The following is a 24,655-nucleotide window of genomic DNA, read 5'->3' as shown; positions in this document are numbered from 1 at the left end:
GCGCGCCCCGCGCCCTTCGTCCCCGCGCCTGGCGACCGCCGCCCCGGCTGCCGGCGAGTGCCGCCCCGGCCACCGGCGAGCGCCGCCCCAGCCGCCGCACCCCGCGGCCACCACGCCGTTCGCCTCCTCTCCGTCCTCGTCCTCCTCCGGCCGGCCACCGCAACCACAAACTCCGGCCACCTCGTCCACCGGCGTACAGGAACTCCGGCGAAGCTCCGGCCAACCTCGATCCGCATGCTGTCCGGATCTGGATCTGAGATCCCGTTTGGGTTGACTTTTGCCCCGAAACCCTAATTATTTGCTCCTGTTCATCGCATCATAACTCCTCACCCGTAACTCCGTTTTGGGCATATAGCATATCAAAATGTTCATCTCAGAGAGTACATCATTTCATCTCATTGCATCATTTTCATTTGAGTTCATCTTGATGCCCGAAATGCTGTTCGAAGAATGCTATTTGAGATAATTGTCAGATCTGCTGCTCCAATTGGATATTTGTCATTTTTGCCATGATTATTGTGTGCATGATATGCCCATGAGCTCTACATGTGTTTTGTTATATGTTTTGCCATCTATCCAGAGGTGCAACCCATGTATTTTTGTGATGTGTGTGGTGCCTAGCACAAGTTTGCAAAGTGAGGCATTTGTTAATGCTGATTTCAGGGACTTAGCATTTCCACTAAGTCCTTGGACTGTTTATCTCATATGGCCAAATGTTCATGTTGTTTCCTAGTGACCCGTGCCTCTTTTGAGGATGATCAGTAAGGATGTTTTGTTAATATTGTAGTGCTCTATCCATCCATATCTTTTTTTGCAATTATGGAGAACCCTAGCTTGAGTCAATCGAGTTCTACTTTTCTCATTTCGTGAATCTGGATAGATTGTCTACTTGTTAGCAATTTGGCCGAGGATGTTGTAGTTGATCCGTGCATGCTATGGTATTGTTCTTGCCATGTCTAGCTTGTATTTTGTGTATTCTTGATGGCTGTATGCTTAGATTGTCACGACATGCTCTGTAGTGAGTGCATCGAGCTCGTAAACATGCCTACTTAATATCTGTTTTCAGCATGCTCCAGTTTTCACTAAGTCTGAGAACTGATTATGTTTTTGCAATGTTCACATGCTTGCAAATGTATTTTCTGATCCCTTTTGGCTCAAGGTCACTAAGGGACTTTTGTTAAGCTCTTTGAGTAGCTCCATTCCATGCTTTACTTTGCCATGTTCAGGTCCTGTAGCATATAATTTTCATGCTCCAAAGAGTGCTATCTGATCTGAAATTCCAGACAAGTGTTAGTTTCACTAAGTCTGAAATCTGGTTACCAAATGCATTTTTGCCATGCTTGTTTGAACATGTTAATGGATGAATTGGTCGTAGCTCAGTGCTAGTCTTTTGTTAAGCATCATGAATGGATTACTACCATGTATTTTGATGCCATGTTTGGGTGCTTTAGCATGCTCATCTTGTTGCATTTAGGTGGCTACTTGCTGTAAATCGCAGAACGTGGTCATATTTGAATCGCTTGCCATTTCCAAACCGTAAGTCTGATTCCGGTGTTCTTTATATCGTTTTCAAGCGATTTCATCTCATCTTCCCAGTGGCACACTTGGTTTCCCAAGTTGAGGCCAGGTTCTTGCATTCCCTGTCAAATCTTGCATATGCATCACATTTTGCATCCCGCATAGCATACCATCCTTGCATCATGTTGTTTGATCCTTGCACGTGGTTGATTGTGTCCTTATTGTTTGTTTGTCTTGTTTGGGTAGAGCCAGGAGACGAGTTTGCTAACGAGGAGCCCGTTGAGTTTGCTTTCGAGGATCCAGTCAACTCTGACAACTTTGCAGGCAAGATGATCATACCCTCGAAATCACTACTATCTTTGCTATGCTAGATGCTCGCTCTTTTGCTATGCCTATGCTACGATGCCTACCACTTGCTTTTCATGCCCCCCAAATTGCCATGTCAAACCTCTAACCCACCATGTCCTAGCAAACCGTTGATTGGCTATGTTACCGCTTTGCTCAGCCCCTCTTATAGCGTTGCTAGTTGCAGGTGAAGATTGGAGACCGTTCCTTGTTGGAACATTATTTACTTGTTGGGATATCATTATATTATCTTGTTATCTTAATGCATCTATATACTTGGTAAAGGGTGGAAGGCTCAGCCTCTCGCCTAGTGTTTTATTCCACTCTTGCCGCCCTAGTTTCCATCATATCGGTGTTATGTTCCCAGATTTTTGCATTCCTTACGCGGTTGGGTGATAATGGGAACCCCTTGATAGTTCGCCTTGATTAAAGCTTTTCCAGCAATGCCCAACCTTGGTTTTACCATTTGCCACCTAGCCTCTTTTTCCCTTGGGTTTCCGGAGCCCGAGGGTCATCTTATTGAACCCCCCCGGGCCAGTGCTCCTCTAAGTGTTGGTCCGAACCAGGCAGCCTGCGGGGCCACCTCAGGGAAACTCGAGGGTTGGTTTTACTCGTAGCTTGACCTATCTGAGTGTGCCCTGAGAACGAGATATGTGCAGCTCCTATCGGGATTTGTCGGCACATTCAGGCGGTGTTGCTGGATTTTTTTAACCCGTCGAAGTGTCTTGAAGAACCAAGATACCGAGTCTGATCGGAACGTCTCGGGAGGAGGTCTATTCCTTCGTTGACCGTGAGAGCTTGTCATGGGCTAAGTTGGGACTCCCCTGCAGGGATTTGAACTTTTGAAAGCCGTGCCCGCGGTTATGGGCAGATGGGAATTTGTTAATGTCTGGTTGTAGATAACTTGAACCTTAACTTAATTAAAATGAATCAACAGTGTGAGTTACCGTGATGGTCTCTTCTCGGCGGAGTCCGGGAAGTGAACACGGTGTTGGAGTAATGCTTGCGCAGGTTGTTTCTCTAGTTTCTCGTTCACGCTTTGCCCTCTCTTCCCGCTCTCCTTTTGCGAACAGGATAGCCACCATATATGCTAGTCGCTTGCTGCAGCTCCACATATTTTCCTTGCCTTACCCATAAGCTTAAATAGTCTTTATCGCGAGGGTGCGAGATTGCTGAGTCCCTGTGGCTCACAGATTACTTCCAAACCAGATGTAGGGCCTGATGATTCCGCTCCAGATGGCGCGCTTGAGCTCAAGTGGGAGTTCGACGAGGACTCTCAAAGATACTACATGTCTTTCCCTGATGATCAGTAGTGGTGCCTAGTTGGGGTGATCGGGACCGTGTCGCATGTTGGGTTATCTTTTATTTTGGCGCCGTAGTCGGGCCATGAGTGTTTGTATGTTGTAATGCTATTTATGTACTTGATTGACGTGGCGAGTGTAAGCCAACTATGTATCTCCCCCTTTTATTATCTATATTACATGGGATGTTGTGATGATTGCCTAACTTGCGACATTGCTTTCAATGCAGTTATGCCTCTAAGTCGTGCCTCGACACGTGGGAGATATAGCCGCATCGAGGGCGTTACACTTGCCTCATCTTCGGAGGGGGCATGTAATTATCATCCTCCGCCTCTCCATCTGCCGCTCTCTCTGGAGGGCTGGCTCCTCCATCCTCCTGCTCTAAATCTTGCTGGAGGGAATTGTTGCCATCTTCGGCACTATCCGGAGTGTTATTATCTCCTGTGCCGGTATCAACACTTTTGCTTTGGCGGGACTTAGAGCGGCGCCGCTAACGTCGGTGCTTGGGTTGCTTCTTGGAGGGGTCATCCTCCGCTGTCTCGTCGCCATTACCTTCTTTGGGTGTGTCCATCATGTATATATCGTATGATTAGGTGGCTGTCCAATGCCCTGTGGGCAGTGGTTCCTCTTCGTCTCCCACATCGTCGTCCATACCATCGATGTCTTCGGAGTCGAAGTCGAGCATGTCGGTTAAGTCATCGACAGTGGCTACTAAGTGGGTGGTGGGTGGGCAGCGAATTTCTTGGTCATCCGCATCCCAATCCTGCCAGACATAGTTCGGCCAGGATCCTCCTGACAAGGAGAGAGACCTTAATGAGTTCAGTATGTCGCCAAAGGGCGAGTGCTGAAAAATATCCACGGAGGTAAACTCCATGATCGGCGCCCAATCGGATTTGCTGGGAACGGGCGAAGGCGGTTCGGAGTCCGTGGCCGGAGAAGGATCCGGCAGTTTGACAACACGGCTCTCGTGCAGGGTAAGGTCGATGTTCGGCTCGATCGCCGATGAGGATAAGGCTTCCGTGGCGGGGTCTATCCACCCGTCCATGGACGGCGCAACTGGCTCCGAATTGAGGGTCAAAGCGGCTGCCGGTGCGATCTCCTGAACACTGTCTGATGGTAGAGCTAAATCATACTCATCGTGACCGCATGACCTGGTGGCCAGGGGCGTAACTTTCGATATGCTCCAGATGGCCAAGCGAGTTGGCCCATAGTGCGAAGCCGCCGAACACAAAGATCTGCCCGGGAGAAAAGTCTCACCCTGGACTGCATCGCTATCGATGATAGAAGGAGCCATCAAGCCTAACGACGACGACACAGAGGAACTCTCAATGAAAGCACCAATATCGGTGTCAAAACCGACGGATCTCGGGTAGGGGGTCCCGAACTATGCGTCTAAGGTGGATGGTAATAGGAGGCAGGGGACACGATGTTTTACCTAGGTTCGGGTCCTCTTGATGGAGGTAAAACCCTACGTCCTGCTTGATTAATATTGATGATATGGGTAGTACAAGAGTAGATCTACCACGAGATCGGAGAGGCTAAACCCTAGAAGCTAGCCTATGGTATGATTGTATGTTGTCCTACGGACTAAAACCCTCCGGTTTATATAGACATCGGAGGGGGCTAGGGTTACACAAGGTCGGTTACAAAGGAAGAGATATACATATCCGTATTGCCTAGCTTGCCTTCCACGCCAAGTAGAGTCCCATCCAGACACGAGACGAAGTCTTCAATCTTATATCTTCATAATCTAACAGTCCGGCCAAAGGATATAGTTCGGGCTGTCCGTAGACCCCCTAATGCAGGACTCCCTCAGTCAGGTACTTTGCCGCTCGGAGCTTCGCAATATCCTCCTCTGTGACAGAGGAAGCCACCCACCGGCCTTGAAGGCTATGTCCTGACATGACGGGGAAGCTCGAAGCAATTAGATTGAACCTTGGGTGCTGGAACTCGAGGTTGGAGAGGTTGAGGAAAGGGTTGGCATAAATAAGAAAGCCAGGTCGTAGCCCTTTTATAAAAGCGATGAATATTGAACTCCTTCTCCTGGGCCTTAAAGCCTGCCTATTCGTAAGGAATCGTGCCAACAGAAAGGTTGGGATACTCATGCCCGTATTGATGATAATCCTGTGATAAGGGGACACGATCTCTGCTTCAACGAGATGTGCCAGTAAAACCGCATCTCGAAACATGGAACGACAGACTAAAAAACGGTTCAAAATAATAACCGGGCAGGAACGTGATATCACGTTACCAAAATTGGACTCGTGAAATGTGTGTGGTACTTGTTTTGCAGATCCGGACATGTTGGTCATATTCGAAGACAGTGTTGGAGTATTCGGAGGAGGAACCCGCCTTGCAATGCCGAAGACAATCTGCGCGCCGAACACCTCGTCATTGAAGCCTGGTTCAGGGGCTACTGAGGGAGTCCTGGACTAGGGGGTCCTCGGGCGTCCGGCCTGTTGGACATGAGCCGGACTGATGGGCTACGAAGATACAAGACCGAAGACTCTCACCCGTGTCCGGATGGGACACTCCTTGGCGTGGATGGCAAGCTTGGTGTTCGGATATGAAGATTCCTTTCTCCGTAACCGACTTTGTATAACCATAGTCCCCTCCGTTGTCTATATAAATCGAAGGGCTTATTCTGTAGGGACAATCATAATCAGATAGGCTAGACTTCTAGGGTTTTAGCCATTATGATCTCGTGGTAGATCCACTCTTGTAACCCCCATATTCATCAATATTAATCTAGTAGGATGTAGGGTTTTACCTCCATCGAGAGGGCCCAAACCTGGGTAAACATTGTGTTCCCTGTCTCCTGTTACCATCAACCTCAGACGAACAGTTCGGGACCCCCTACCCGAGATCCGCCGGTTTTGACACCGACAGCTTGATCGGTCGAAACAAGAAGAAGTTCGACTACATCAACCGCATTGTCAAACGCTTCCGCTTTCGGTCTACGAGAGTACATGGACACACTCTCCCCTTCTCCTTGATATGCATCTCCTAGATAGATCTTGCATGAGCGTAGGAATTTTTTTGAAGTTGCATTCTACGTTCCCCAACGATGGCATTCAAGCTAGGTCTATGCGTACATGATATGCACGATTAGAACACAAAGAGTTGTGGGCGGTGATCGTCATACTGCTTACCACCAATGTCTTATTTTGATTCGGCGGTATTGTTGGATGAAGCAGCCCGGACCAACCTTACATGACCAAGTTCATGAGACCGGTTCCACTGACAGACATGCAACTAGTTTTGCATAAAGGTGGCTGGCGGGTGTCTGTTTCTCCTACTTTAGTTGAATCGAATTTGACTGCGGCCGGTCCTTGTTGAAGGTTTAAACAACAAACTTGATAAATCACCATTATGGTTTTGATGCGTAGGTAAGAACGGTTCTTGCTAGAAGCCTGTAGCAGCCACGTAAAACTTGCAACAACAAAGTAGAGGACGTCTAACTTATTTTTGCAGGGCATTTTGTGATGTGATATGGTCAAGACATGATGTGATATACGTTATTGTATGAGATGATCAAGTTTTGTAAAAGTTATCGGCAACTGGCAGGAGCCGTATGTTGTTGCTTTATTGTATGAAACGCAAACGCCATGTAATTGCTTTACTTTATCACTATGCGTTAGCGATAGTTGTAGAAGCAATAGTTGGCAAGACGACCACGACGCTACGTTGGAGATCAAGGTGTCAAGCCGGTGACGATGGAGATCATGACAGTGCTTTGGAGATGGAGATCAAAGGTACAAGATGACGATGGCCATATATGAAGGAAATATGCCCTAGAGGCAATAATAAAGTTGTTATTTATATTTCCTTATATCATGATAAATGTTTATTATTCATGCTGGAATTATATTAACCGAAAACTTAGTACATGTGTGAATACATAGACAAACAGAGTGTCCCTAGTATGCCTCTACTAGACTAGCTCGTTAATCAAAGATGGTTGAGTTTCTTAGCATAGACATGTGTTGTCATTTGATGAACGGGATCACATCATTAGAGAATGATGTGATGGATAAGACCCATCCGTTAGCTTAGCATAATGATCGTTTAGTTTTATTGCTATTGCTTTCTTCATGACTTATACATGTTCCTCTGACTATGAGATTATGCAACTCCCGAATACCGGAGGAACACCTTGTGTGCTATCAAACGTCACAACGTAACTGGGTGATTACAAAGATGCTCTACAGGTGTCTCCGATGGTGTTTGTTGAGTTGGCATAGATCGAGATTAGGATTTGTCACTCCGTGTATCGGAGATGTATCTCTGGGCCCTCTCGGTAATGATCATCACTATAAGCCTTGCAAGCAATATGACTAATAAGTTAGTTGCAGGATGATACATTACGGAACGAGTAAAGAGACTTACCGGTAACGATATTGAACTAGGTATGGTGATACCGATGATCGAATCTCGGGCAAGTAACATACCGATGACAAAGGGAATAATGTACGTTGTTATGCGGTTTGACCGATAAAGATGTTCGTAGAATATGTAGGAGCCAATATGAGCATCCAGGTTCCGCTATTGGTTATTGATCGGAGATGTGTCTCGGTCATGTCTACATAGTTCTCGAACCCGTAGGGTCCGCATGCTTAACATTCGATGACGATTTGTATGATGAGTTATGTGATTTGATGATCAAAGTTTTTTCGGAGTCCCAAATGAGATCACGGATGTGACGAGGAGTCTCGAAATGGTCGAGAGGTAAAGATTCATATATTGGAAGGTTGCATTCGGACATCGGAATGGTTCCGAGTGATTTGGGCATTTTTTCAGAGTACCGGAAGGTTACCGGAACCCCCTGGGAGAAGTATTGGGCCTATTGGGCCTTATTGGAGGAGAGGAGAGAGGCCACGTGAGAGGGGCGCCCCCCTTGTGATGGGGAACGTAGTAATTTCAAAGTTTTCCCTACGCACACGCAAGATCATGGTGATGCATAGCAACAAGAGGGGAGAGTATCGTCTACGTACCCTCGTAGACTGTAAGCGGAAGTGTTATGACAACGCGGTTGATGTAGTCGTACGTCTTCACGATCGACCGATCTAGTACCGAAGATACGACACCTCCGTGATCTGCACACATTCGGCTCGGTGACGTTCCGCGAGCTCACGATCCAGTAGAGCTTCGAGGGAGAGCTTCGTCAGCATGATGACGTGATGACAGTGATGATGTTGCTACCGGAATAGGGCTTCGCCTAAGCACCGCTATGATATTACCGAGGTGGATTATGGTGGAGGGGGCACCATACACGGCTAATGATCAATGATCAACTTGTGTGTCTATGGGGTGCCCCCTCCCCCGTATATAAAGGAGTGGAGGAGGGGGAGGGGGTCGGCCTCTCTAGGCGCGCCCCAAGGAGTCCTACTCCCACCGGGAGTAGGATCCCCCCTTCCCTTTGTTGGTTCTAGGAGAGAAGGAAGGAGAGGGAAGAAGGAAGTAAAGGGGGGCCAGCCCCCTCCCAATTCGGATTGGGCTTGGGGGGGGCACCTCCTTTGCTTCTTTCCCCTCTCTTCCACTAAGGCCCAATAAGGCCCATATACCTCCCGGGGGGTTCCGGTAACCTCCCGATTTCACCCGGAACCATTCCGACGTCCAAACATAGGCTTCCAATATATCAATCTTTACATCTCGACCATTTAGAGACTCCTCATCATGTATGTGATCAAATCCGGGACTCGGAACTACCTTCGGTACATCAAAACACATAAACTTGCAATACCGATCGTCACCGAACGTTAAGCGTGCGGACCCTACGGGTTCGAGACCTATGTAGACATGACCGAGACATGTCTCCGATCAATAACCAATAGCGGAACCTGGATGCTCATATTGGTTCCAACATATTCTACAAAGATCTTTATCGGTCAAACTGCATGACGATATACGTTGTTCCCTTTGTCATCGATATGTTACTTGCCCGAGATTCGATCGTTGGTATCTCAATACCTAGTTCAATCTCGTTACCGACAAGTCTCTTTACTCGTTTCGTAATGCTATATCTCGTAACTAACTCATTAGCTACATTGCTTGCAAGGCTTATAGTGATGTACATTACCGAGAGGGCCCAGAGATACCTCTCCGACAATCGGAGTGACAAATCCTAATCTTGATCCATGCCAACTCAACAAACACCATCGGAGACACCTGTAGAGCACCTTTATAATCACCCAGTTATGTTGTGACCTTTGGTAGCACACAAAGTGTTCCTCTAGTATTCGGGAGTTGCATGATCTCATAGTCATAGGAACATGTATAAGTTATGAAGAAAGCAGTAGCAATAAAACTGAACGATCATTATGCTAAGCTAACGGTTGGGTCTTGTCCATCACATCATTCTCTAATGATGTGATCCCGTTCATCAAATGACAACACATGTCCATGGCTAGGAAACTTAACCATCTTTGATTAATGAGCTAGTCAAGTAGAGGCATACTAGGGACACTCTGTTTGTCTATGTATTCACACATGTACTAAGTTTCCGGTTAATACAATTCTAGCATGAATAATAAACATTTATCATGAGATAAGGAAATAAATAATAACTTTATTATTGCCTCTAGGGCATATTTCCTTCAGTCTCCCACTTGCACTAGAGTCAATAATCTAGTTCACATCATCATGTGATTTAACATCAATAGTTCACATCTTTATGTGATTAGTTCACATCTCCATGTGACTAATACCCAAAGGGTTTACTAGAGTTAATACTCTAGTTCACATTGCTATGTGATTAACACCCAATGAGTGATCATGTTTTGCTTGTGAGAGAAGTTTAGTCTATGGGTCTGCAACATTCATATCCGTATGTATTTTGCAAATTTCTATGTCTACAATACTCTGCACGGAGCTACTCTAGCTAATTGCTCCTACTTTCAATATGTATCCAGATCGAGACTTAGAGTTATCTATATCAATGTAAAAAGCTTGCATCGACGTAACTCTTTACGACGTAACTCTTTACGACGAACTCTTTTATCACCTCCATAACCGAGAAATATTTCCTTAGTCCTCTAAGGATAATTTTGACCGTTGTCCAGTGATCTACTCCTAGATCACTATTGTACTCCCTTGCCAGAATCATGCTAAGGTATACAATATGACTGGTACACAAGATAGCATACTTTATGGAACCTATGACTGAGGCATAGGGAATGACTTTTCATTCTCTTTCTATTTTCTGTTGTGGTCGGGTTTTGAGTCTTTACTCAACTTCACACCTTGCAACACAGGCAGGAACTCCTTCTTTGACTGTTCCATTTTGAACTACTTCAAAATCTTGTCAAGGTATGTACTCATTGAAAAAACTTATCAAGTGTCTTGATCTATCTCTATAGATCTTGATGCTCAATGTGTAAGCAGCTTCACCGAGGTCTTTCTTTGAAAAATTCTTATTCAAGTATCCTTTTATGCTATCCAGAAATTTAGTATCATTTCCGATCAACAATATGTCTGATACGTCTCCAACGTATCTATAATTTTTGATTGCTCCATGCTATATTATCTACTGTTTTGGGCAATATTGGGCTTTATTATCCACTTTTATATTATTTTTGGGACTAACCTATTAACCGGAGGCCCAACCCAGATTTGCTATTTTATGCCTATTTCAGTGTTTTGAAGAAAAGGAATATCAGACGGAGTCGAAACAGAACGAAATCAACAGGAGAAGTTATTTTTGGAAGGAAACACACTCGATGGACTTGGACCCTACGTCAAGGAAGGAACGAGGTGCTCACGAGGGTGGGGGGGCGCGCCCCCTGTCTCGTGGGACCCTCGTGGCTCCCCTGACATACCTCCTGCACCCATATATACCCACGTGACCTAAAACTTCCAAAACACAACATAGATCGGGAGTTCCGCCTCCAGAAGCCTCCGTAGCCACCAAAAACCAATTGGGACCCTGTTCCGGCACCCTGCCGGAGGGGGGAACCCTCACCGGTGGCCATCTTCATCATCCCGGTGCTCTCCATGACGAGGAGGGAGTAGTTCTCCCTCGGGGCTGAGGGTATGTACCAGTAGCTATGTGTTTGATATCTCTCTCTCGTGTTCTTGAGATGGTACGATCTTGATTTATGGCGAGCTTTGCTATTATAGTTGGATCTTATGTTTCTCCTCCCCCTCTTCTCTCTTGTAATGAATTGAGTTTTCCCCTTGAAGTAATCCTATCGGATTGAGTCTTTAAAGATTTGAGAACACTTGATGTATGTCTTGCCGTGGATATCTGTGGTGACAATGGGATACCACGTGCCACTTGATGTATGTTAAGGTGACCAACTTGCGGGTTTCGTGACATTGGGAACCTATGCATAGGGGCTGGCACACGTTTTCGTCATGATTCTCCGATAGAACTTTGGGGCACTCTATGAGGTTCTATGTGTTGGTTGAATAGATGAATCTGAGATTGTGTGATGCTTATCGTATAATCATACCCACAGATACTTGAGGTGACATTGGAGTATCTAGGTGACATTAGGGTTTTGATTGATTTGTGTCTTAAGGTGTTATTCTAGTACAAACTCTAGGGCTGTTTGTGACACTTATAGGAATAGCCCACCGGATTGATTGGAAAGAATAACTTTGAGGTGGTTTTGTACCCTACCATAATCTCTTCATTCGTTCTCCGCTATTAGTGACTTTGGAGTGACTCTTTGTTGCATGTTGAGGGATAATTATGTGATCCAATTATGTTAGTATTGTTGAGGGAACTTACACTAGCGAAAGTATGAACCCTAGGCCTTGTTTCAATGAATTGCAATACCATTTACGCTCACTTTTATCATTAGTTACCTTGCTGTTTTTATTATTTCAGATTACAAAAACTATTATCTATCATCCATATACCACTTGTTTCACCATCTCTTCGCCGAACTAGTGCACCTATACAATTTACCGTTGTATTGGGTGTGTTGGGGACATGAGAGACTCTTTGTTATTTGGTTGCAGGGTTGCTTGAGAGAGACCATCTTCATCCTACGCCTCCTACAGATTGATAAACCTTAGGTCATCCACTTGAGGGAAATTTTCTACTGTCCTACAAACCTCTGCACTTGGAGGCCCAACAACGTCTACAAGAAGAAGGTTGTGTAGTAGACATCAAGCTCTTTTCTGCGCCGTTGTCGGGGAGGCAAGGAAAGCGGCACTAACACACCCCGTCAACTAAGCTCTTTTCTGGCGCCGTTGCCGGGGAGGTTAGCGCTTGAAGGTATATCTTTAGATATTGCAATCGAGTCTTTTAGTTTCTTGTTTTATCACTAGTTTAGTTTATAAAAGAAAACTACAAAAAAATGGAATTGAGTTTGTCTCATACACTTCATCTTTTTAATATCTTTCGTGAGTATGATGGAAAGGATAATTGTGCTCAAGTGCTAGAAGAAGAAATCTATAAAATGTTTGGCACTAGATATTTGAATGATGAGCATGATTGCAATGTTGTTAGTATGAATTCCTTGAATATCCATGATGCTAATGATATGCAAAGCCACAAGCTTGGGGAAGCTATGTTTGACGAAGATGATATTTTTTGTCCCCCATGTTTTGATGAGTAAATTTATTATGATGAAAGCATGCCTCCTATCTATGATGATTATTGTGATGACACTTATGCTTTAAAGAACAGTGATAACAATGAAACTTGTCATCTTGATTTCAATTTTCAATCCCATGATAGCTACTTTGTTGAGTTTGCTCCCACTACTATTAATGAGAAGAATTTTGCTTGTGTGGAGAGTAATAAAATTTCTATGCTTATAGATCATGAAAAGAATGCTTTAGGTGCTGGTTATATTGTTGAATTCATTCATGATGCTACTTAAAATTATTATGAGGGAGGAACATATGCTTGTAGGAACTGCAATAATATCAAGTTTCCTCTCTATGTGCTTAAAATTTTGAAGTTATGCTTGTTTTGCCTTCCTATGCTAGTTGATTATTGTTCCCATAAGTTGTTTGATCACAAAATCCCTATGCATAGGAAGTGGGTTAGACTTAAATGTGCTAGTCATATTCTTCATGATGCTCTCTTTATGTTTCAATCCTTATCTTTTATGTGAGCATCATTGACATCATCATGCCTAGCTAGGGGCGTTAAACGATAGCGCTTGTTGGGAGGCAACCCAACTTTATTTTTGTTCCTTGCTTTTTGTTCCTGTTTAGTAATAATAATTCATCTAGCCTCTGTTTAGATGTGGTTTTATGCTTTTAGTAAGTGTTTGTGCCAAATATAACCTTTGGGAAGACTTGGGGGAAGTCTTTATGATCATGCTGTAAAAAACAGAAACTTTAGCGCTCACGAGAATTACTGCCATTTTTATTTTGAGAGTGCTATTTAGTTAATTATTTTTGCAGATTATTAATAGATAAATTCTTAGGTCCAGCAATTTATTTTAGAATTTTATGAGTTCCATAAGTATACGTTTGATCCAGATTACTACAGAGTGTTCTGTTTTTGACAGATTCTGTTTTTCGTGTGTTGTTTGCTTATTTTGATGAATCTATGGCTAGTAAAATAGTTTATAAACCATAAAGAAGTTGGAATACAGTATATATAACACCAATATAAATAAAGAATTAGTTCATTACAATACCTTGAAGTGGTGATTTATTTTCTTATACTAACGGAGTTTACGAGTTTTGTATTAAGTTTTGTGTTGTGAAGTTTTCAAGTTTTGGGTAAGGATTCGATGGACTATGGAATAAGGAGTGGAAAGAGCCTAATCTTGGGGATGCCCAAGGCACCCCAAGGTAATATTCAAGGACAACCAAGAGCCTAAGCTTGGGGATGCCCCGGAAGGCATCCCCTCTTTCGTCTTCGTTCATCGGTAACTTTACTTGGAGCTATATTTTTATTCACCACATGATATGTGTTTTGCTTGGAGCATCAATTTATTTTGTTAGGATTTGCTTGCTTTTATTTATAATAATGTTTTTTCATCTTTTATTTCAATAAAAGTGGCATGGATAGCCTTTACTATGCCTATGTTACAAGTATACATGTTGCTGTTTGAAAACAGAAAGTTTACCGCTGTTGCAATAATTCCCTAGAAAAGTCAGAATGTGATAAAATGTTGAAACCTTTTTCATATTAAGCTCTGATAAATTTACTACAGTGGGAATTTTCTTTCATAATTTTTGGAGCTAGGGAAGTATGGATGTTGCAGCATTCTTTACAGACTATCCTGTTTAGGCAGATTGCTGTTATGTTTGCATTGTTTGCATATGTTTGCTTCTTTAATGATTCTATTTGAGGATAGGACTATTAAATATGCAGAGGCATTTAGTATTCAATGTTGAATAATAATTTTAGTGATTTGCTACAGTAGAGTATGATAAGGTTTTTGCAATGGTTTATACTAACTTATCTCACGAGTCCTTGTTGAGTTTTGTGTGGATGAAGCTTTTGAGATTTAGGGAGACCGTGATATGAGAGGAATTAAGGAGACACAAAATCTCAAGCTTGGGGATGCCCAAGGCACCCCAAGATAATATTTCAAGAAGTCTCAAGCGTCTAAGCTTGGGGATGGCCCGGTTGGCATCCCACCTTTCTTCTTCAACAACTACCGGTTAGTTTCGGTTGATCCTAAGTTTTTGCTTCTTCACATGATGTTTGCCATTCTTAGAATGTCATTTTATTTTGCTTTGCTTGCTGTTTGAATAGAAAACCAAGATCTGAAATTATTAAATGTTAGAGAGTCTTCACATAGTTGCATAATTATTCAACTACTCATTGATCTTCACTTATATCCTTCGGAGTAGTTTGTCATTTGCTCTAGTGCTTCACTTATATCTTTTAGAGCATGGTGGTAGTTTTATTTTGAAGAAATAGATGAACTCTCATGCTTCACTTAGATTATTTTGAGAGTCTTAAATATCATGGTAATTTGCTTAAAATCCTAATATGCTAGGTATACAAGATTAATATTAAAACTTTCTTATGAGTGTGTTGAATACTATGAGAAGTTTGATGCTTGATAATTGTTTTGAGATATGAGGATGGTGATATTAGATTCATGCTAGTTGAGTGGTTATGAATTTGAGAAATACTTGTGTTGAAGTTTGTGATTCCCGTAGCATGCACGTATGGTGAACCGTTATGTAACGAAGTCAGAGCATGATTTATTTATTGATTGTCTTCCTTATGAGTGGCGGTCGGGGACGAGCGATGGTCTTTTCCTACCAATCTATCCCCCTAGGAGCATGCGCGTAGTACTTTGTTTCGATAACTAATAGATTTTTGCAATAAGTATGTGAGTTCTTTATGACTAATGTTGAGTCCATGGGTTATACGCACTCTCACCCTTCCACCTCTGCTAGCCTCTCTAGTACCGCGCAACTTTTGCCGGTACCATAAACCCACCATATACCTTCCTCAAAACAGCCACCATACCTACCTATTATGGCATTTCCATAGCCATTCCGAGATATATTGCCATGCAACTTTCCACCGTTCCGTTATTATGACACACTCCATCATTGTCATATTGCTTTGCATGATCATGTAGTCGACATCGTATTTGTGGCAAAGCCACCGTTCATAATTCTTTCATACATGTCACTCATGCATCATCGCACATCCCGGTACACCGCCGGAGGCATTCATATAGAGTCATACTTTGTTCTAGTATCAAGTTGTAATCATTGAGTTGTAAATAAATAGAAGTGTGATGATCATCATTCAATAGAGCATTATCCCAAATAATAAAAAAAGAAAAAAGAGAAAGGCCATAAAAAAAGGCCAAAAAAATAGAAAGGCCAAAGAAAAAAAGAAGGCCCAATAAATAAATAAATAAATAAGGGGCAATGCTACTATCCTTTTTCCACACTTGTGCTTCAAAGTAGCACCATGATATAGCAAGTCTCATATATTGTGCTTCAAAGTAGCACCATGTTCTTCATATAGAGAGTCTCATATGTTGTCACTTTCATATACTAGTGGGAATCTTTCATTATAGACCTTGGCTTGTATATTCCAATGATGGGCTTCCTCAAAATGCCCTAGGTATTCATGAGCAAGCAAGTTGGATGCACACCCACTAGTTTCTTTTGTTGAGCTTTCATATACTTATAGCTCTAGTGCATCCGCTGCATGGCAATCCCTACTCACTCGATATCTATTGATGGGCATCTCCATAGCCCGTTGATACGCCTAGTTGATGTGAGACTATCTTCTCCCTTTTTGTCTTCTCCACAACCACCATTCTATTCCACCTATAGTGCTATGTCCATGGCTCACGCTCATGTATTGCGTGAAGATTGAAAAAGTTTGAGAACATCAAAAGTATGAAACAATTGCTTGGCTTGTCATCGGGGTTGTGCATGATTTAAATATTTTGTGTGGTGAAGATGGAGCATAGCCAGACTATATGATTTTTTAGGGATAACTTTCTTTGGCCATGTTATTTTGAGAAGACATAATTGCTTTGTTAGTATGCTTGAAGTATTATTATTTTCTATGTCAATATGAACTATTGTCTTGAATCTTATGGATCTGAATATTCATGCCACAGTTAAGAAGAATTACATTGAAATTATGCCAACTAGCATTCCACATCAAAAATTAACTTTTTATCATTTACCTACTCGAGGACGAGCAGGAATTAAGCTTGGGGATGCTTGATACGTCTCCAACGTATCTATAATTTTTGATTGCTCCATGCTATATTATCTACTGTTTTGGGCAATATTGGGCTTTATTATCCACTTTTATATTATTTTTGGGACTAACCTATTAACCGGAGGCCCAGCCCAGATTTGTTGTTTTATGCCTATTTTAGTGTTTTAAAGAAAAGGAATATCAGACGGAGTCGAAATGGAACGAAATCAACCGGAGAAGTTATTTTTGGAAGGAAACACACCCGATGGACTTGGACCCTACGTCAAGGAAGGAACGAGGTGCTCACGAGGGTGGGCCCCCTCCTAGGGCGCGCCCCCCTGTCTCATGGGACCCTCGTGGCTCCCCTGACGTACCTCCTGCACCCATATATACCCATATGACCTAAAACTTCCAGAACACAACATAGATCGGGAGTTCCGCCTCCAGAAGCCTCCGTAGCCACCAAAAACCAATCGGGACCCTGTTCCGGCACCCTGCCGGAGGGGGGAACCCTCACCGGTTGCCATCTTCATCATCCCGGTGCTCTCCATGATGAGGAGGGAGTAGTTCTCCCTCGGGGCTGAGGGTATGTACCAGTAGCTATGTGTTTGATCTCTCTCTCTCGTGTTCTTGAGATGGTACGATCTTGATGTATCGCAAGCTTTGCTATTATAGTTGGATCTTATGTTTCTCCTCCCCCTCTTCTCTCTTGTAATGAATTGAGTTTTCTCCTTGAAGTAATCTTATCGGATCGAGTCTTTAAAGATTTGAGAACACTTGATGTATGTCTTGCCGTGGATATCTGTGGTGACAATGGGATACCACGTGCCACTTGATGTATGTTAAGGTGACCAACTTGCGGGTTTCGTGACATTGGGAACCTATGCATAGGGGTTGGCACACGTTTTCGTCGTGATTCTCCGATAGAACTTTGGGGCACTCTATGAGGTTCTATGTGTTGGTTGAGTAGATGAATCTGAGATCGTGTGATGCTTACCGTATAATCATACCCACGGATACTTGAGGTGACATTGGAGTATCTAGGTGACATTAGGGTTTTGATTGATTTGTGTCTTAAGGTGTTATTCTAGTATGAACTCTAGGGTTGTTTGTGACACTTATAGGAATAGCCCACCGGATTGATTGGAAAGAATAACTTTGAGGTGGTTTCGTACCCTACCATAATCTCTTCGTTCGTTCTCCACTATTAGTGACTTTGGAGTTACTCTTTATTGCATGTTGAGGGATAGTTATGTGATCCAATTATGTTAGTATTGTTGAGGGAACTTACACTAGCGAAAGTATGAACCCTAGGCCTTGTTTCAATGAATTGCAATACCATTTACGCTCACTTTTATCATTAGTTACCTTGCTGTTTTCATTATTTCAGATTACAAAAACTATTATCTATCATCCATATACCACTTGTTTCACCATCTCTTCGCCGAACTAGTGCACCTATACAATTTACCGTTGTATTGTGTGTGTTAGGGACACAAGAGACTCTTTATTATTTGGTTGCAGGGTTGCTTGAGAGAGTCCATCTTCATCCTACGCCTCCTACGGATTTATAAACCTTAGGTCATCCACTTGAGGGAAATTTGCTACTGTCCTACAAACCTCTGCACTTGGAGGCCCAACAACGTCTACAAGAAGAAGGTTGTGTAGTAGACATCAATGTCATCTACATATAATATCAGAAATGCTATGGAGCTCCCACTCACTTTCTTGTAAATACAGGCTTCTCCAAAAGTCTGTATAAAACCATATGCTTTGATCACACTATCAACGCGTATATTCCAACTCCGAGAGGCTTGCACCAGTCCATAAATGGATCACTGGAGCTTGCACACTTTGTTAGCACCTTTTGGATCAACAAAACCTTCTGGTTGCATCATATACAACTCTTCTTTAAGATATCCATTAAGGAAGCAATTTTTACATCCATTTGCCAAATTTCATAATCATAAAATCCAGCAATTGCTAACATGATTCGGACGGACTTAAGCATCGTTACAGGTGAGAAGGTCTCATCGTAGTCAACTCCTTGAACTTGTCGAAAACATTTTGCAACAAGCCGAGCTTTGTAGACAGTAATATTAACTTCTTGAAGATCCATTTATTCTCTATGGCCTGCCGATCATCGGGAAAGTCAACCAAAGTCCATACTTTGTTCTCATACATGGATCCCATCTCAGATTTCATGGCCTCAAGCCATTTTGCGGAATCTGGTCTCATCATCGCTTCCTCATAGTTCGTAGGTTCGTCATGGTCAAGTAACATGACTTCCAGAACAGGATTACCGTACCACTCTGGTGCGGATCTTACTCTGGTTGACCTATGAGGTTCGGTAGTTAATTGATCATAAGTTTCATGATCGTCATCATTAGCTTCCTCACTTACTGGTGTAGGAATCACTGGATTCGTTTTCAGTTATGAACTACTTTCCAATAAGGGAGAAGGTACGATTACCTCGTCAAGTTCTACTTTCCTCCCACTCACTTCTTTCGAGAGAAACTTCTTCTCTAGAAAGGATCCACTCTTAGCAAAAAAAAACTTGCCTTTCGGATCTGTGATAGAAGGTGTACCGAACAGTTTCTTTTGGGTATCCTATGAAGACACACTTTTCCGATTTCGGTTTGAGCTTATTAGGCTAAAACTTTTTCACATAAGCATCACAACCCCAAACTTTAAGAAATGACATCTTAGGTTTCTAGCCAAACCATAGTTCATACGGTGTCGTCTCAACGGATTAGACGGTGCCCTATTTAATGTGAATCTAGCTGTCTCTAATGCATAACCCCAAAATGATAGTGGTAAATCGTTAAGAGACATCATAGATTGCACTATATCCAATAAAGTACGGTTATGACGTTCGAACACACCATTATGTTGTGGTGTTCTAGGTGGCATGAATTTGTGAAACTATTCCACATTGTTTTAGTTGAAGACCAAACTCGTAACTCAAATATTCGTCTCCATGATCAGATCGTAGTAACTTTATTTTCTTGTTACGATGATTTTCCACTTCACGCTGAAATTCTTTGAACTTTTCAAATGTTTCAGACTTATGGTTCATCAAGTAGATATACCCATATCTGCTCAAATCATCTATGAAGGTCAGAAAATAATGATACCCGCCACGAGCCTCAACACTCATCGTACCGCATACATCAGTATGTATTATTTCCAATAAGTCAGTTGCTCGCTCCATTGTTCCGGAGAATGGAGTCTTAGTCATCTTGCCCATGAGGCATGGTTCGCAAGCATCAAGTGATTCATAATCAAGTGATTCCAAAAGCCCATCAACATGGAGTTTCTTCATGCGCTTTACACCAATATGACCTAAACGGCAGTGCCACAAATAAGTTGCACTACCATTATTAACTTTGCATCTTTTGGCTCCAATATTATGAATATGTGTATCACTACGATCGAGATTCAATAAACCATTTATATTGAGTGTATGACCATAGAAGGTTTTATTCATGTAAATAGAACAACAATTATTCTTTGACTTAAATGAATAACCGTATTGCAATAAACATGATCCAATCATATTCATGCTCAAGCAAACACCAAATAACATTTATTTTAGGTTCAACACTAATCCCGAAGGTAAAGGGAGTGTGCAATGGTGATCTTATCAACCTTGGAATCACTTCCAACACACATCATCACCTCGCCCTTAACTAGTCTCTGTTTATTTTGCAACTCTCGTTTCGAGTTACTACTCTTAGCAACTGAACCAGTATCAAATACCGAGAGGTTGCTATAAACACTAGTAAAGTACACATCAATAAAATGTATACCCAATATACCTTTGTTCAGTATGCCATCCTTCTTATCTGCCAAGTATCTAGTGCAGTTCCACTTCCAGTGACCATTTCCTTTGTAGTAGAAGCACTCAGTTTCAGGCTTGGGTCTAGCTTTGGGCTTCTTCATGGGAGTGGCAACTTGCTTGCCGTTCTTCTTGAAGTTCCCTTTCTTTCCCTTGCCCTTTTACTTGAAACTAGTGGTCTTGTTAACCATCAACACTTGATGCTTTTCTTGATCTCTACCTTCGCTGATTTCAGCATCACGAAGAGCTTGAGAATTACTTTCGTCATCCCTTGCATATTATAGTTCATCACGAAGTTCCAGTAACTTGGTGATACTAACTAGAGAACTCTCTCAATCACTATTTTATTTGGAAGGTTAACTCCCAATTGATTGAAACAATTGTAGTACCCAGACAATCTGAGCACATGCTCACTGGTTGAGCTATTCTCCTCCATCTTGTAGGCAAAGTACTGTCAAAGGTCTCATACCTCTCGACACGGGCATGAGCATGAAGTACCAATTTCAACTCTTGGAACATCTCATATGCTCCATCTCGTTCAAATTTTTTTTGAAGTCCCGGTTCTAAGCCGTAAAGCATGGTGCACTAAACTATCAAGTAGTCATCATACCGAGCTTGTCAAACGTTCATAACGTCTACATCTGCTCCTGCAACAGTTCTGTCACCTAGTGGTGCATCAAGAACATAATACTTCTGTGCAGCATTGAGGATAATCCTCAGATCATGGAGCTAGTCCGCATCATTGCTACTAACGTCTTTCAACTTATTTTTCTCTAGGAACATATTAAAAAATAAACGGGGAGCTACATCGCGAGCTATTGATCTACAACACAGTTATGCAAATACTATCAGGACTAAGTTCATGATAAATTAAAGTTCAATTAATCATATTACTTAAGACCTCCCACTTAGACAGACATCCCTCTAATCATCTAAGTGATAACGTGATCCATATCAACTAAACCATGTCCGATCATCACGTGAGATGGAGTAGTTTTCAATGGTGAACATCACTATGTTGATCATGTCTACTATATGATTCACGCTCGACCTTTCGGTCTTAGTGTTCCGAGGCCATATCTGCATATGCTAGGCTCATCAAGTTGAACCTGAGTATTCTGTGTGTGCAAAACCGGCTTGCACCCATTGTATGTGAACATAGATCTTATCACACCCGATCATCATGTGGTGTCTCGGCACGACGAACTGTCGCAATGGTGCATACGCAGGGAGAACACTTATACCTTGAAATTTAGTGAGAGATCATCTTATAATGCTACCGCCGAACTAAGCAAAATAAGATACATAAAGGATAAACATCACATGCAATCAAAATATGTGACATGATATGGCCATCATCATCTTGTGCCTTTGATCTCCATGTCCAAAACACCATCATGATCTCTATCGTCACCGGCATGACACCATGATCTCCATCATCTTGATCTCTATCAACGTGTTGTCACATGGTCGTCTCACCAACTATTGCTATCGCATAGCGATAAAGTAAAGCAATTATATGGTGCTTGCATCTTATGCAATAAAGAGACAACCATAAGGTTCCTGCCAGTTGCCGATAACTTTAACAAAACATGATCATCTCATACAACAATTTATATCTCATCACGTCTTGACCATATCACATCACAACATGCCCTGCAAAAACAAATTAGACGTCCTCTACTTTGTTGTTGCACATTTTACGTGGCTGCTACGGGCTGAGCAAGAACCGTTCTTACCTACGCATCAAAAACCACAACGCGGTATAGTGATTGCTTTTTGATCTTCAGAAAGAACCCTGTTCATTGAATCCGATTCAACAAAAGCTGGAGAAATAGACACCGACTAGCCACCTCTGTGCGAAGCATGTTGGTAGAACCAGTCTTGCGTAAGCGTATGCGTAATGTCGGTCTGGGCCGCTTCATCCAACAATGCCGATGAATCAAGAATCAACTAGTGACGGCAAGCAATATGTATATACCAACGCCCACAACTCCTTTGTGTTCTACTCGTGCATATAACATCTACACATAAACCTGGCTCGGATGCCACTGATGGGGAATGTAGTAATTTCCAAATTTTCACTATGCACACGCAAGATCATGGTGATGCATAGCAACGAGAGGGGAGAGTATCGTCTATGTACCCTCGTAGACCGTAAGCAGAAGCGTTATGACAACGCAGTTGATGTAGTCGTACGTCTTCACGATCGACCGATCTAGTACTGAAGATATGACACCTCCGCGATCTGCACACGTTCGGCTCGGTGACGTCTTGTGAACTCACAATCCAGTAGAGCTTCGAGGGAGAGCTTCATCAGCACGACGGCGTGATGACGGTGATGATGTTGCTACCGGAACAGGGCTTCGCCTAAGCACCGCTACGATATTACCGAGGTGGATTATGGTGGAGGGGGGCACCACACACGGCTAAAGATCAATGATCAAATTGTGTCTCTATGGGGTGCCCCCTCCTCCGTATATAAAGGAGTGGAGGAGGGGGAGGGGGCCGACCTCTCTAGGCGCGCCCCAAGGAGTCCTACTCCCACAGGGAGTAGGATTCCTCCCTTCCTTTTCTTGGTTCTAGGAGAGAAGGAAGGAAAGGGGAGGGGGCGCCCTCCTTTGCTTCTTTCCCCCCTCTTCCTCTAAGGCCTAATAAGGCCCATATACCTCCCGAGGGGTTCCAGCAACCTTCCGATTTCACCCGGAACCATTCCGATGTCCAAACATAGGCTTCCAATATATTGATCTTTACGTCTCGACCATTTCGAGACTCCTCGTCATGTCTGTGATCAAATCCGGGACTCCGAACTACCTTCGGTACATCAAAACACATAAACTCGTAATACCGGTCATCACCGAACGTTAAGCATGCAGACCCTACGGGTTCGAGGACTATGTAGACATGACTGAGACATGTCTCCGGTCAATAACCAATAGCACAACTTGGATGCTCATATTGGTTCCTAGACATTCTACAAAGATCTTTATCGGTCAAACCGCATAGCGATATACGTTGTTCCCTTTGTCATCGGTATGTTACTGGCCCGAGATTCGATCGTCGGTATCTCAATACCTAGTTCAATCCCGTAACCGGAAAGTCTCTTTACTCGTTCCGTAATGCAACATCCCGTAACTAACTCATTAGCTACATTGCTTGCAAGGCTTATAGTGATGTACATTGCCGAGAGGGCCCAGAGATACCTCTCCGACAATTGGAGTGATAAATCCTATTCTTGATCCATGCCAACTCAACAAACACCATCGGAGACACCTATAGAGCACCTTTGTAATCACCTAGTTATGTTGTGACGTTTGGTAGCACACAAAGTGTTCCTCCAGTATACGGGAGTTGCATGATCTCATAGTCATAGGAACATGTATAAGTTATGAAGAAAGCAGTAGCAATAAAACTGAACAATCATTATGCTAAGCTAACGGTTGGGTCTTGTCCATCACATCATTCTCTAATGATGTGATCCCGTTCTTAAAATGACAACACATGTCCATGGCTAGGGAACTTAACCATCTTTGATTAACGAGTTAGTCAAGTAGAGGCATACTGGGGACACTCTGTTTGTCTATGTATTCACACATGTACTAAGTTTCCGGTTAATACAATTCTAGCATGAATAATAAAAATTTATCATGAGATAAGGAAATAAATAATAACTTTATTATTGCCTCTAGGGCATATTTCCTTCAGTCTCCCACTTGCACTAGAGTCAATAATCTAGTTCACATCGTCATGTGATTTAACATCAATAGTTCACATCTTTATGTGATTGGTTCACATCTCCATGTGACTAATACCAAAAGGGTTTACTAGATTTAATAATCTACTCCACATCGCTATGTGATTAACACCCAAAGAGTGATCATGTTTTGCTTGTGAGAGAAGTTTAGTCTACGGGTCTGCAACATTCATATCCATATGTATTTCGCAAATTTATACTCTGCACGGAGCTACTCTAGCTAATTGCTCCCACTTTCAATATGTATCCAGATCGAGACTTAGAGTCATCTAGATCGATGTAAA

The sequence above is a fragment of the Triticum dicoccoides genome, chromosome 5A (genome assembly GCF_002162155.2).
Source record: "Triticum dicoccoides isolate Atlit2015 ecotype Zavitan chromosome 5A, WEW_v2.0, whole genome shotgun sequence".
In the NCBI taxonomy this organism is placed as follows: domain Eukaryota; kingdom Viridiplantae; phylum Streptophyta; class Magnoliopsida; order Poales; family Poaceae; genus Triticum; species Triticum dicoccoides.
The sequence above is the reverse complement of the archived record's forward strand: the minus strand, read 5'-3'. Positions refer to the sequence as shown.